At 34.9% G+C, this 15,942-nt stretch overlaps 1 protein-coding gene across 1 annotated transcript in view; it reads left to right on the forward strand.

Moving 5' to 3' along the window:
- LOC112045111 (uncharacterized) overlaps positions 1–15,942 on the forward strand; it is a 132,151-nt gene that overhangs the window by 105,240 nt on the left and 10,969 nt on the right. The window lies entirely within an intron of this gene.

Raw genomic sequence — 15,942 nt, forward strand, 5'->3', positions numbered from 1 at the left:
TAGTTCCCGATGACAATATTAATGATGTCATCTAATAATGGATTACGTAATTAATCGTTATTTTTTATGGATGTTTATAAATTGTAATAAAACCACGCCCTGTGTATAGCTATTAAATTCAAATTAAAAAAAAATCATTTTTGAAAACAATCCAAAGGTTTGCATATCCGTATGAATAACCTCATAAGGAGTCTTGGTTGTAGAGTCAAGATATTTTCATCATATATGCATTGTCACTAAGCAAGCAAGGAAAATAAAGTTCTATGTTCAGAGAAAGTTGTTCATAAGCTTCCAAGAATTTCCTTTTCAAAGAAAGAACAACGCGAGTTTTATAAAAGCTTGTAAAAACCAGGAATTCACACATAATTTATTTCCCTTGCGATAATGCATTGGTACAACTTTTCTCCGGCTTTTCTAATTTTAGCTTCGACAAGCGTGTTGATAAGTTTCCGCATTGTAACAACTTGTCCTTTTGAGTTAACCTGTACAGCCACTCTTTGCTTGTGGAAAACATCATTGCATTACTATACCTCGAACTTAATACAACCGTTTTCAATTAGTAAATACCTTGCGCCTGTGTAAGTTGCTAAGCATCGTTATTATTTAGCTAAAAACTATTGACGCCGCGCGGTTTCAACCGCGTGGTTCCCGTTTCCGAAAGAATAATGGAATAATATACCGCTTTTAGCCTTCCTCGATAAATGGGCTATCTAACACTAAAAGATTTTTTAAATCGCAACAGTAGTTCCTGAGATTAGCGCGTTCAAGGAAACAAACAAACGAACTCTTCAGCTTTATAGAATTATGGTATAGTTATATAATATTTAAAATAAATTAGATATTAAAAGTGTAATATTCAATCAGTTGACAATTACGAGTAATACTTTTAGAAGTATATACCGTGTAATTTTCAAAATCAAAGTCAAAATTCATTTATTTCGATTAGGCTGAGTTTACAAGCATAACACAATGTTTAGATAATGGTGATAATAAGGCGAAAACTTCAAATTGTAGTTTCAAATAATTAACTAAACCTTGCTATAAAAGCTGGCTCTAACACCAGTCAACTAAATTACCAAAACTAAGAAAAATATCTAAATACAATTTGGTACAAAAATAATACAAATAGAAAAATTATAATAATATAGTAAAGTAAAATAATATAGTAAAAATAAAGTTTTAATGCAGACGTTGTATATTTATGCGTCGTAATAGTAAATAAGCAGTAAAATTTAAGTTTTAATGCTCAATGTTTACAAACTTTCCAAGATGATATCACACTATGACGAAACTGAAAGCGAATGACTTTCCAATGCAGCAGTACGGTTCTTGGAGATTCTAATAAATTGTGACAGATTCTCGTAGCAGGGTTAGTAAATGGGCGTATAAATAAGTTAGGTGGCATATACGACAAAGCTAATAATACAGTGGGTGATGGACAGAGCTTGTGGTACTTACTCTGATCAAATCTTTTGTTTGCGCCCTTAGTTGATAATGTGCCACTGAGAACACCATATGAACGTATGATATATTCCTTGCATGCCCTGCAAATGTATATATAAACGATGGTTTTCTACTTTGTCATCAGGTGAACTTAGTTAAAGAAATCCAAAATCTATGTTCTACATGCACCGATTGAAGTGGGTAATGACGATGGAAAATGTAATTTTAGAATACAGGTCAACGATTAAATTATCTATACTAATACTAATATACTTATACTAATATTATAAAGCTGAAGAGTTTGTTTGTTTGTTTGTTTGATTGAACGCGCTAATCTCAGGAACTATTGGTCCGATTTGCAAAATTCTTTCAGCGTTAGATAGCCCATTTATCGAGGAAGGCTATAGGATATATATCATCCCTATTTTCCTACGGGAACCGGAACCACGCGGGAAAAACCGCGCGGCGTCAGCTATCTTAGATATATGAAGAGGTAAACGCAAGCATTAGTACTCATTACTAAACATGAGTTTTAAATAAAGCATTATTTTGTTTTTATTTAATGTGATATCCATGTCTACATGACAACAGGCCAACGGTATAATTTCATCGACACAGAGACAAATATTTTTGTATCCATTTTTCAATACAAAGGGAGATCGTCGGCGAGTGATTCAATTTTAGCTACGCTTAGTTAATAATTTCCTCCGATGATCAACGGTATTTGCTTATTCATAATAACTCATATCCACTGGTCATTCAGATGATTGTCGGCGGCAAGTAAATCGAAAAACAAACAAAGTCTACACACGCTATTTTAATGTTTGAGGAACATCTCACTCATTCAGGTCTTTAATGTTAAAAGACCTTTTCATTCATTGTTTTATTACAGCGTTGGTAATTTTCAATGGCGAAATAATTTGTTGTGCGCTTTTCAAGGTGGAGTTATAATTAAAACTCGACTAGTGACTGGTGTTCTTATGGTATAATTCCAATTGCTTTTTTTATGTTCACGATTGGATACGTAGACTTGCAAGTTGAATTAAAGTTTTATATCTCCGGATTATGGTTTATGTGATTTCATGTTAATTAATGTTCGTAGACAGGAAACTTATATGGCTTAGTCGTAAAATAATCGTTAATTAAGTCTTCACTAAATGGGTATGGATAACGGTGGGATGTCAATAACTGTCTTAACTTACGAATATATCCGGTTTTTTTGGTATCCGATTGCTAACGAGTTTAATTTTAAAAAATGGAATTAGAGAAATTATTTACCTAGCGGGAATTATCCTTTATAACTCCAGCCTTTCTGCAAAGATTTTTGTTTACTTCTGCAAATTATCACTTGATTAAGCCAATGGCAAATTTGTCCTTAAGCCTAATCCCATATCTGCCTTAACACCTCTGTATACGAGTAGAATTGATCAAACCATCAACATTACTATAATTTGGTTTATACATTTCATATGTAACAAAAATTTTGAAAATGATACTGTTGTGGGAAACATTTCATTTAAGTAACAAGTTAATCTCAAACAATCCGAGATGATGACCTTAATTTGTTTAACGAGGAAATACAAACTGACAAGACCTCATAATATCGTTAACCTTTGTTAGTGATACCTCCCTTTCTTCAATTCCAAGAAACGAAGGACAACGCTTTTGTGTGTCGTTAGCAAATGACGACAGGTTTATTGCCAACTTTAAAGCTTCATATGTGAATCATGAAACGATAATTGTGTTTTTCCAAATAGATGTGTTGCTACATCGATGTATAAATATTGGCTCACTAGAGGTAAAACTCAAACCGCATCCTCTTTCCAATTTCGCAGTTCCTGGTATGCAGTGTATTACTATGTAAATAAAAAATCTCGCGCCAACTATTGTACTACGCGTAATTCAGAATCGTTAAATGTATGTTTGGACAACACAATATTTAAAAATTAGTATTAATTGGTTTCAGACCTGATGTCTTTCAATAAATATGTTCCTACAGAATTTTATGAAACACTAGGGGACCCAGTCAAGCTTCACTTTCACTTATGTGCGCTTCTTCCCTACCCCTACCCTATACATGCTATGTATCAGAGAAGGCGCTTTATGTAAAAAAAGATTTTCCCGCTTTTCTGTTAAAATTTTTCCTGAATTTTCTTTGCTATAAACCTCACGGAGCCCGAGACTTTTCCAACGAATGCAAAACCGTAGAAATCGGTTCGTGCGTTCTGGGGTTATAGCGTCAGGAAGGAAAACCCGACTTATTTTTATATAGTAGAGAATATATTTGAAAAAACAAAAGTTATGTCTGTGTATGTAAGCATTTAATTAATTAATTACGATTAACATTTCGATAAATATAATAAACTTACACAGTAGAATTAGAAAACACTAAAATCTTTTGCTTGAAAAAAAAATTAAATTCACCGGCAATAGTAAAATATATTATTATCATGTTATGAATTTACGCCGATATTTCCGACACGTAACTGTGCTATTAATACTAAAATCCATTCGATGCGTCTAGCTTGTAGAATCACAAATCTAAAATTAGTGTGTTTGTATGTATGTCAGGAGGCCGGGCGAAGTCAGCCGCGTCCTAAAAGGGTCATCTTTTCTGGACAATTGTCACACAGATTTCACTGAAAAGAAACTTCTTATCAATTTCATATACAATTTGATAATTGATAATAGTAATTAATCTTTGGATGCTTGTGTAGACAAACGTTTTACAGATGCTTTGGCATTACGACCTTACCACAAGCTCTAAAATCCGTAGCGATTTCATAATGTTTTAATGTTTTGTACCTATTGAGTATTGAGGGCCTAACAACTCTACCGTAAGCCTATCACAGGATAGTTTCTTAAAAAACATTATAAAATTATCATTTGCCTGTAAGTGGTTGTTAAGGAACAGTATTTTGGTTGCATTACGATGTCATACGTTTAGCGTTTTTGCTGTGTTGTTGTTCTTTACGTTACACACACAAACTAGTGCTAACATTTTACTACATCCAAAGGCAATGTCTTACGGGCATAGAACAACAATATAATCCTTGCATTCCTTGGATTTATTATAGGTATTTGTTTTACCGTAGTACTCACTGATGCGTTACATTTGCGTTTTATGTTGCGTCCTGTCAGGCATTGCGCGCGGTATTGATATACTATCTTTAATAAAAAAATAATCCCTACTCTTTTAGTTGGTCGCAGGATGCAATTAAGTGCGAAGGCTCGTATGCACATTTTCTTTCTCTGTTTAATGAAACATTTTTTCCATTTAATCACAGTGCTGGTTGTTGTGCCAGACCTAACATGCGTTTCTTCTTTCTTTCAATGCTTTAGTCATAACGCAAAGAAAAAGAGAGCGATATTTTCGACTGCGATGCTATTGGTCGATATATTGTCAAGAAATAGTCAAGTTGTCAGTCTTCAGTCAGTGAGTCAGTCAAGTCAACACCCTACCTGGGTAGCTAGCAAGGCATCCAGGTAGCGTCAGGATGTTTTGCTGGGGAGCTAATGTAGGCAGCGCGTTGTTCTAACACACAACACAACAACACATCTAGGAATATTCTGTATCAACGTCACGTTCTTCTCATGCATGTTTTGCATAGAGGGCTCTTGGTTATACCTGGAACTGAAACTGTTAATTTAATAGACAAATCGTACATTTTAGTAGGTATTCTAATTATTATTTTGTTTAGTCTATAAAATGTAGACAAATGTAAAAAATACTCATTACAAATTATATTACGTACTAGCACATGCTAGTGGTTTCACCCGCGTGGTTCGCGTTCCCGTAGGAATACGGGAAAAAAATATATATATAGCACTCGGGGATAGTGTAGCTTCCCAACAGTGAAGGAATTTTTCAAATCGTTACAGTTTTTCCAGAGCCTATTGCGACGTGACGGGTTGCAGCGACGGTGATTGTACCATTATTTTGTAGCAGAGGAAACAACTCGAGCAGGTCCCAGGACTTGTGACCGTGGAGTATGTTTAAGGGATAAACTTTAGAATGCATAAACACTTACATTCCCTGCCCGACATGTTCTGTTGTTTTTTAGGCAGCGTAGACACGGTCACGCTGCCTAAAAAACAACTGAGCTCAAATTATCAAATACCCTCTTATTTACTGCCCCTCTATAATAACATAAATACTGAATGTTATTAACACCTGTAATTGAGGAACTTGTAACACTATTCAATGCAAACGAATAGACAATCAAATCTTTCCTTTTTATAATAATAATATAGACCAGAACACAAATACTCGTAATACACAAATATACCTCGATAATTATTATTTTATAACTAGGTAGTAGGTACCAATTACAATGCTGTAAGAATATGCAAAATAAGATTACCAAATCGGTGATAGGTCACGATTGAGTATCGGAACACTGGCACAAATCGTGAAGGAAGTAATTATCGGTCTTGTGTCAAAATACACATTAATTACATGTAACTGACAAACTGACATGTTTATTTTAGAATAGAAATGTTATTTCAATAGTAACAAGAATGTTGTAATTTTGCAAATAGACGTAGGTACATTATATTGTTACCAGGTTACACCATGATAAGTATTTATAAAAGCAGCAACTATGCTGCAGACTAGATATATTATTCTTTTTATTAAATAGTTGACACCGCGCGGTTTCACTCGCGTGGTTCCCGTTCCTGCAGAAATACGGGAATAATGTATAGTCCATAGCCTTCCTCGATAAATGGGCTATCTAATACTGAAAGAATTTTTCAAATCGGCCAAGTAGTTCCTGAGATTAGCGTGTTTAACCAAACAAACAAACTCTTCAGCTTTATAATATTAGCTTAAATGATCTAAGTTTCTAACAGAAGGTATACAAGTAGTAATTATGATGATGGATCTGGTTGTCTGGCTAACATCGCTTTCGCTTAGTAATAAGATCAAAGAAAAATTATAATTTGTACCTGCTTCTTTCTTAATATAAAATGTTTAATTTTAATTATATAAAAAGTTTTTTTTTACATTATATTAGCTTTATAATATTAGTATAGATAAGTATGAGAAAAGATCAACAAATATTTTCACTTTTCTTTTTCCTGCTGGGAAATGCTTTTACGCTTCCCTCCCGAACGTGTGGCGCAAAAGACAACTTCCGCGGCACCCTCGGGAGGGTATGTGGGATTCGCCGGGATCAGGAAGTCCAGAATACCCACTAAAACCCAGCGCAACTCTCCGCGTCCTATATGAAGCAGCAACGGTTTTAGTATTTTCACTAGGCTGAGCCCACCCCCTCTTGTTCATTGGAATTTATGTAAGAAACTTTATTCGTATTAGTAAAGTTTCTAGATCGCTAAGATTGTATACCTTTGTTATTTCTAATGATATTTTCATAAAACCTTAATAAGTTTAAGCGCCATTGTATGCAAATTCATTACGCACATTTATAACAAATATTAAATATGTTAATATATTTTTACAATTTAACATTAATAAACTTAACCTGTTTCAAGGATTAATAAAATTACAATACAAAGCCACTTTAACAGTTTGCGGCCTCCTGAGAATAATGCAGGTTCTTGACATTTAAACTTTAAAATAATTGTTATATTTGTCGATTAAAAAAAAAATTAATTGCTCATTGTTTTGGTTTTTTGAGTAGGAATAAATCTAAATTGTAGTCAAAAAGTTCTATAAACGTTGATGGTAGTAAAATCTAATAACGCTCATCTAAAAATACACACTTAGACAAACATTATATTTTATTTGGCACTGTCTATTATATTATCGTTCTTGTAGTTCGTTTTGAGCGTAGTGTGTTTACAGAACCCTCAGAACCCTCGTTGCTTGCGCTCTCCCTTCTCTTGCCTTTCTCTCGTCTTCGCTCACTAACGTGCGAGCAACAAGAGTTGGCGCATTCAATTCTCCCGCTCCCTGGGCATCTGCTCTGGCGTCTGCACATCACAGGCATTCAATAATACCTCGGACTTTTTTATTCTTTACAAGTTAGCCCTTGACTACAATCTCACCTGATGGTAATCGATGATGCAACCTAAGATTTCTTGATAGGAGGTGGGTGAAAATCCACACTCCTTTCGGTTCGCTCCTGTCTGTCCTTCTCTTCGCATAAGTAGCATTTTCCATTTGGAGCCTTTCCAATGGCGAAGATTTTGGTTAAATAGTAAATACGTACTATATTAATTCCACCACTCTATTAATTGCAAGTGTAGGTATTTATGAATCCATTAGGTTTTATGAATAATCTCTTACTCAATAACCTTATTTGAATAACAAAAAGTTAACAAGCTTAAAAAAATGTGTATGTAATGAACCTATTGCCTAAGGTTGTCTTGTTTAACATAAACTGTTTGATTTTATCTATAGTTTATTTAATATTCAAGGTTTCTGAAATAGAAACTTATAGCAAAATTATTGACAGTATAACAAAACTCGAGATAAGGCATATAACTAAATTAGCCTATTCGTTCACGCAAATCCCCGGAAACAGCCCCTGTAGCCAAGTGGCACATCGATTCTCTATCTACGATCGCAAACGCTTCGTAAACTAGAAAAATGTATGGGAATGACAGATCTTGATCACGTGACCTGTCGATAGCAAATGTCATTCCTATACATCTTTCTAGTTTTCGAAGCGTTTGCGATCGTGGAAAGAGAATCAACGTGCTACTTGGCTACAGGGGCAGAGCAACCAAAGTTGCGTTTCCGTGGGGGTATGTGAAACCCTAGTGATATTCTTATACGCATTGCCTGGTAGATGGGTTCTGGGAGCATTGGGCTATACCTTTTACCTAAGGATCAAGGGGGATTTCCTTGGTATATCTTGCGAACGCTAGGATAACAGTATAGAGTTGTTAACACTGGTTTTCTTATTATAAGTAGGTACTAAATATTTATCTTTTTTGCCACAGAAGGAGAAAAGACAGGCTTCTTTTTTGTAGTAGATATGAATCAAAGTTTCTTTACTATAGGTATGTTTACTGTGTTACTTACATTCATCATCATCATTATCAACCCATATTCGGGTTACTACTGAGCTCGAGTCTCCTCTTAGAAGGAGAAGGGTTAGGCCAATAGTCCACCACGCTGGCCTAATGCGGATGGGCAGACTTTACACACGCATAGAAATAAGAAAATTCTCTGATATGCAGGTTTCCTCACAATTTTTCCTTCACCGTTTGAGACACGTGATATTTAATATCTTAAAATGCACACAACTGAAAAGTTGGAGGTGCATACCCCGGGTTGGATTCGAACCCACGCCTTCCGGAATTGGAGGCATAGGTCACATCCACCGGGCGGGTTAACACTTACACTATTTCACTATAAATAGCTACTAGATATATTTAAAAAGTATCTTAGAAGTGTAGAAGTATTCTAAAACGTAGAAACGCTGGTTATTATTTTGAAAACCCTTAACGAAACACGCGAAGCTATCTAAATGGGTAACCTCTTAATTGATCATGTTAAACTTGCGCAGTAAAGCAGTGAGTTTATATTTATAAATCCACGATCTGCCCTTGGCAAACGTAAGGAAGCAGGTGTTTACAGTATTATGACTATATATTTATTCATGCCACACATGTGTATTGAGATTTTATCGTAATTTACGTATTAATTTATGTATGTCGAGTCATAGTGTCACCTGCTGTGGTCACGTACAGGTACTAAAACTCCTTATTACGTGGTAAAGGAGCACAACAAGAAAGAAAGAAAGAAAATAAATTTATTCAAATTTAAAAGTTACAAACAGTATCCTTAACTAAAAACAGCATGTCTGTCTGTAACCCTTAAAAAAGAAAGGGTGTACAGCTCAGCATATGCCGTGTACTATATACAAGCATAACACACGGCGCTGATTTTCAGCTGAGACCCGTGTGACGCCACAGCTAACATAAAAAAATCAACACTGAGAGGTCAAAGGTTCGATCCCCGCCCGCTAAACTATTAACGTACCCACTGATAACACTAATAGTCTTTTAGGCTAATAGGCAAATTGCCTTTTTTTTAATAGTGTTTATACAGAAAACAGCGTAATATGTCACGTCACCGCAAACGCCAGCCACAAACCGATGCCTTTTAGCGAATGACGTCACAGTTTATGATTGGCGTTTGCGGTGACGTGATTAAAGTACAATTTTTTTTTATAAAAATATTATTACAATTAGTATAATTAATATAATCTCGTAATTGTAATTAAAGTCAATTACAATTACAAGATTATTTTCACAAATAAAAATGTTATTCGATTTTCTAGGCATTTAAACTATATGCAAAAAAATCTTCTCGTTTTAGTACTGCAGGCAAGTAGCCTAATAAAGGGCCACATTTTTCTATGTTGTGTATGTTTTTGCACTTCTTAAACATAACTCGACATTTTAGACAATATTTAGTTAACTACTTATTATTTCTTTGAATAACTTTCGTTGTTTACAATGCGACTAAACTCAATCAAGACAATCACCCCCTTTCGACCGCCTCAGTTTCGACGCGCTGGTGACAATCTATAGTATAAAATCTTTGATTAGTAGGCTCTCTGGCTTAATAGTCGCTATATATTACCTGTTTCGTACATATAGAGTTTTGTATTCCAATCACTCGCGTATGCTGTTAACCTACAATTTAAGTGGGATAGTGGTACGAATCGAACTTATGAAGACTGACAATTACAGTCAAGGGACAGGATATCTGGCGCAGTGGATTAGCAAATGAGGTTTCTGTTCGATTCCCGGATGGGTTAATTTACCTACTTACTAATTTTTGCAAATAGATATTATTATTGTATTACTAGCGGACGCCTGCGACTATTCCGCATGGAATTCAGTTTTTCGGAAATCTTGCAAAAAATATGGATTTTTTTAGGATAAAAAGTAGCCTATGTATTAATCTAGGGTATTATCTATTTTCGTTTTAAATTTCAGCGAAATTAGTTCAGTAGTTGTGGCGTTAAAGTGTAACAAAAATCCATACAAACTTTCGCGTTTATAGTATTAGGACTCGGTGGCGTGCACAAGGTTTTAACTAGGGTATGCACAATAGGTACAAATTGAGAAATTCTTGCTCCAATTATTTATTAAAAATTAAAAAAAAATATTTATTTATTATTTGTTACGCTCTCGTTGCCTGTCACAGGTGATGAGTTTCAACACCTCAAACACCAGGTTTTAGTAAGTAGCAACACGATATAGCTAACTTCGCCTATCCGTCGAAGGAATGGGGATGATGACTAGGTTTGAATATATTGATTTTTATGATACATTCGGGTAAATAAAGGCAATGTTAACAAATTTATACATAAAAAGCAAAGATTGTCTGGATAATTTTTTTATCGTAATTAGATGAAAATTCATACATATTTAGCTTCCTTACATTAAATGTGACATTTTTCAATCAATGAACTATACACATAAACGCACAAATAACAAAGATATTAGTAATTTTGTCTGAACGCCCATACAAACCTAACGATCAGCGAGCCAACGACGTCACTAAATCGTGCCATTTTGTATGGAGCGTTTTTCAGGGATCCGTGGCAGCGCCGCAAATCTGACCCTTTAAATCCCTGTAGCTCCGAAAGTAATGATCGCAGATACCCAGTTACTTTTACAAAATTGCTTTACTATTGGCATACTCTTAATTTATATACAATTTAAAAATCTGTCATCATCCCTATTCCCGACTCACAAAATAGATGAAAATACTTTACTTTAAGAGAACAACTAATGAAAAGTTCATTAGATGTAGTATTCAAGCACCGAGCAGTAACTTGGTATCAATAAAAAGCTGTAGGAAAGTGAAGTAGTAACATTTTTCATCATAACAAATGACAGTAATCGTCTCAACGCGGTAGGTACGAGCGTGGGTGTCGCTCTTTAGTAGATTCTCAACCTTGTAGGGCTGCCAATATCATCATCAATACATATAAATAAAATTGAAGTGTCTGTCTGTGATTTAAAAATAATCATGTTTTATCAAGTATTTATAGTTATTTACACGATAGTAATCGACAAACCAGTCTTTTTTTATTTTTTTCTGTCTGTCGTTTTGTCTGATAATGAAAGTCCCATTACAATCCGTTCAGCCGTTCCAAAGATTATCCCGGACAGACAAAAAATTTAAGTTGAAGTTTGTTTGAGTATTTTGTAAAAAACTGTTTTGTAAGCACTTACAAAACAGTTATTTTGAAATCATAGACAGACATTTCAATTTTATTTATTGGTAATGATAATGATCATTATCATCATCAACAAGCCAGCTCACTGTTGAGCACGAGTCTTCTTTCAGAAAGGAAGGGGTTAGACTAATAGTCCACCACGTTGCCCCAATCAATATTGGCAGACTTCACACGTAGAGAATTAATTAAAAGGCTCAAGTGTGCATGTTTCCTCACGATATTTTACCTTCACCGTTTGAGACACGTTATATTTAATTCATCATCATTATCAAGCCATATTCGGCTCACTACTGAGCTCAAGTCTTCTCTCAGAATGAGAGGGGTTAGGCCAATAGTCCACCACGCTGGCCCAATGCGGATTGGCAGACTTAACGAGAATTAAGAAAATTCTCTGGTATGCAGGTTTCCTCACTATGTTTTCCTTCACCGTTTGAGACACGTTATATTAAATTTCTTAAAGGCCTTCAGAATCGGAGGCAGAGGTCATATCCACTGGGCTATCACGGCTCTCGTATATTTAATTACATAAATTAAATTTGTTTTGATAGTATAGATGAATGGATAGTGTTGTTAGTAGCAAGGGCATCCCTGTGTGTTTGTTAATTTGACGTTTCACTGTTCTCAATTGGTTCCTACGCACTGACCCTCCGCTGGTCATTCACGAAATTAATATTGAGCCATCGCTTTTTATAATGATGTTATAAGCATTTCTTTACTATAGTTGTGCTTGATCATTATTCTGTCACTAGCTGACCGCGCGCGGTTCCCGTTCCCTTAGGAATGGGCTATCTAACACTGAAAGAATTTTTCAAATCGGACCAGTAGTTCCTCAGATTAGCGCGTTCAATCAAACAAACAAACTCTTCAGCTTTATAATATTAGTATATATTTTGAAATTACTAACGACGGCTGTGGCTTTGATCGTGTTATTATGCCTGTAACAATTAAATTGTAAATACATGTCGATAGATTGTGATATACATACATACTATACATACTCTCCTAAGAACCGGAACTTGAGTGGTTTAGAAACCAATGCTTAGGTTAGGTATTTTTTTTATTAGTAAAGTATTTCTCCACAGACTTTTTCGTCCGTGCCATTTTGAAAAAGTGTTTTATTTATTAACATAGTATTAAAAGCTCCTTAAAGCTCAAACGCTAAATCGCTCGGTTAGGTTGGGTTCGGTTTAGTATTTTTTCCATTATTTCATTTGTGAACGTACAATTCAAAAAATAAAAAAAAAATCCTTACAATCTACCGAACAATAACCCGTTAAATTGTAAGCAGTATGTTGCGGTTGACAAACTATCGACAGTGCACTATCTCGCGAGATAGATCATAATATTGGTATTTACAATTTTACGATGACATACCTATTGAGCGCTAATGATTAGGGGAATTTCCGATTACAGATTGCAGTTTATAATTCTATACCTCAGTAAAGTACCTCATAAGGTTTAATTTTTCTAGATGAATGTAACTTTTTATTGGCGTAATTGCAGAATCCTACACTTGGACGGATTTGTTTTGACGTGACAACGTCTTATGATTCGATGAATCCAGCTGTACGCTCGAAAAAAGATGACGTCATGCGTCGTTCCCTCGCTCTAGGGTTGCCAACTTTTTTGACGTGATAACGTCTTATAATTCGATGAATCCAGCTACACGCTCGAAACGTCGACGTCATGCGTCGTTCCGTCGTTCTAGGATTGCCAACATTTTTACAAGAAATAAAGTATATTCAGGTATATGAAGATTATTAAACAGTATTTTAGAGAAACGAATATTTTCTCTTGAAAAATGCAACCATATCATCAGTATTTTCTTATGACGTTGTCACGTTCAACTATCGTCACTAAACCGACTTTACCGACAACCGATTTTTTATCATAATTTATTCTCTACTAAACCACAAAATGACAAAGTTAACTTACAAATAATAAACCGTGTACGTACAAAAGTTTTATAGTCAAAGAGATGTTTTCCGATGTATTCATTATGAAAGCGGAAATGGGCGCATCTCGCTGCTAATGACGCGTGAACCTCCACAGGAATTGTCAATGGAGCGCGTGGGAAACGTTTCATGGGCTTTTTATACCATGTCACCCTATACTTATGTCACTAAGAAACTTTTATCGCAGACTTATATTTAGTAGAGACGCTGCTTGTATCTACAGGTTTCATCATCATTACAACCCTTATAAATAAATAAATAAATAAATAAATATACTTAAACAATACACATCACTATCTAGCCCCAAAGTAAGCATACAGAGTAGCTTGTGTTATGGGTACTAAGATAGTTGATATTATAATATTCATATACATTTATATACTACATATAAATACTTATATAATATATAAATACACACAGACACTGGAAAACACACAAATATTTTTCAGTTGTGGGAATCGAAAGAATCGAAAAAAAATATATAGAATCTTATAGAGCCGTGATAGCCCAGTGGATATATTTTTTTTCTTTTTTTTTATTCTTTACATGTTAGTCCTTGACTACAATCTCACTTGATGATGTAATCTAAGAAGGAAGCGGGCTAATTTGTTAGGAGGAGGATGAAAATCCACACCCGGTTCGGTTTCTACACGACATCGCTAAATCGCTTAGCAGTACGTCTTTGTCGGTAGGGTGGTAACTAGCCACGGCCGAAGCCTTCCAACAGCCAGATCTGGACCAATTAAGAAAACCTCAATCGGTCCAGCCGAGAAGTTTTTTCAGGTAGCGTGTATTTGATGAAGAATCATTATGTTCATTTATAATTAATTCATTAAAACTTAGGTATACATAATATCTAAATTACCTAATAAATTATACGCTTTTTGCCCTCTATAAATAATTTAGTTTTTGTTATTCGCGTTTTTAGGATTCCTGTACCTCTCTAAAGGCAACACAAAACCCAACTAGGATAACTTTGTAGTCTATCTGTCTGATTATGCGTAGCGTACGCGTGGTGTCAATTTGTAATTAATCTATACTACTATTATGAAGCTGAAGGGTTGTTTGTTAGTTTCTTTATTAGGTTGAACGCGTAAATCTCAGGAACTACTGGTCCGGTTTAAAAAAATCTTTCAGAGTTAGATAGCCCATTTATCGAGGAAGCCTATAGGTTATATATTATCCGTATTTCCACGGGAACGGGAACCACGCGGGTGAAACCGCGCGGTGTCAGCTAGTACAATATATTGCAGTCACTTGGAGCCTAAATTTCTAATTTATGTCACGCACTAAATAGTTATTTATGCTGTATATTATTTTGATGAGCAAGAAAAACAGTCCCTTTGAATACTTTATGTTGAACGAGAATCATGAAATTAGGCAACAAGCAATTTATTTTAGTACAAGTAAAAGTTTAACAAGCAATTTATTTTAGCACAAGTGAAAGAAAAATCTGAAAATTTAATATTTTCTCTCGAAACAATTAAAAATACTGTTATAGGATGAAGTCATCCTAATTATTATTATTGTTAATTTTTCGATTAGTCTTATTTCAGTCAATTTCAGTACAAACGATCAGCGAACATACATTTTGTATATAATATAAAAGCAAATTAAAATAACGGAAAAATGTCTATGACTGTCTATGTTTATGTTAAACGTTTGGGGAATATTCTTTGTACAGAACACTTCGTGTTCATCCGATGATTCGCACTTGCCCGGTTTTTTTTATAAAAAGTAGGTAGGTTTGTATTTAAAAATAAAGTTCAGCAGGTTTAATTTGTGTGCAGTCGCTGCTTCTTCAAGGACAAGTAAAGGATATAAAATCAATTAAGTACAAAAAGTGGTTGTCTGCCTATTGTACCAGCAGGTCTTGTCTGTCCGTCTATTTTTATCAAACAAGATGAAAATTGTTACTTACAAATTAATCAGAATGCTGCTCTTGAAAATTATAAAAGTGACATTTACAAGGTTAAGGCGAAGAGTATCTATTTCTGCAAGAATCATTAAAATCGACCCACGCGTTTGTTTCTAATTTGCGTCAGAAGAACAGAATATCATCTTTTTTAAAAGAATATTTCCCGTTCCCCTCCAACTAGTTGGGAAAGACTGTATTAGGAATGGGTATGACAATATTACACAGGGCGGGGATCAAACCACCACCCTTGGTGAGTCCGGCAGCTTTGCCGTTGAGCTATAGAGGCTCTATTATCATTAACAACCCACATTCGGCTCACTGTTGAGAATGATAAAAGACCTCTCAAAATGAGAGAGGTTAGACCTCGCTGGCCCAATGCAAATTGGCAGACTTCACAAACGTAGAGTTTTTTTTATTCTTTACAAGTTAGCCCTTGACTACAATCTCACCT

The sequence above is a fragment of the Bicyclus anynana genome, chromosome 9, assembly GCF_947172395.1.
Source record: "Bicyclus anynana chromosome 9, ilBicAnyn1.1, whole genome shotgun sequence".
Lineage (NCBI taxonomy): Eukaryota > Metazoa > Arthropoda > Insecta > Lepidoptera > Nymphalidae > Bicyclus > Bicyclus anynana.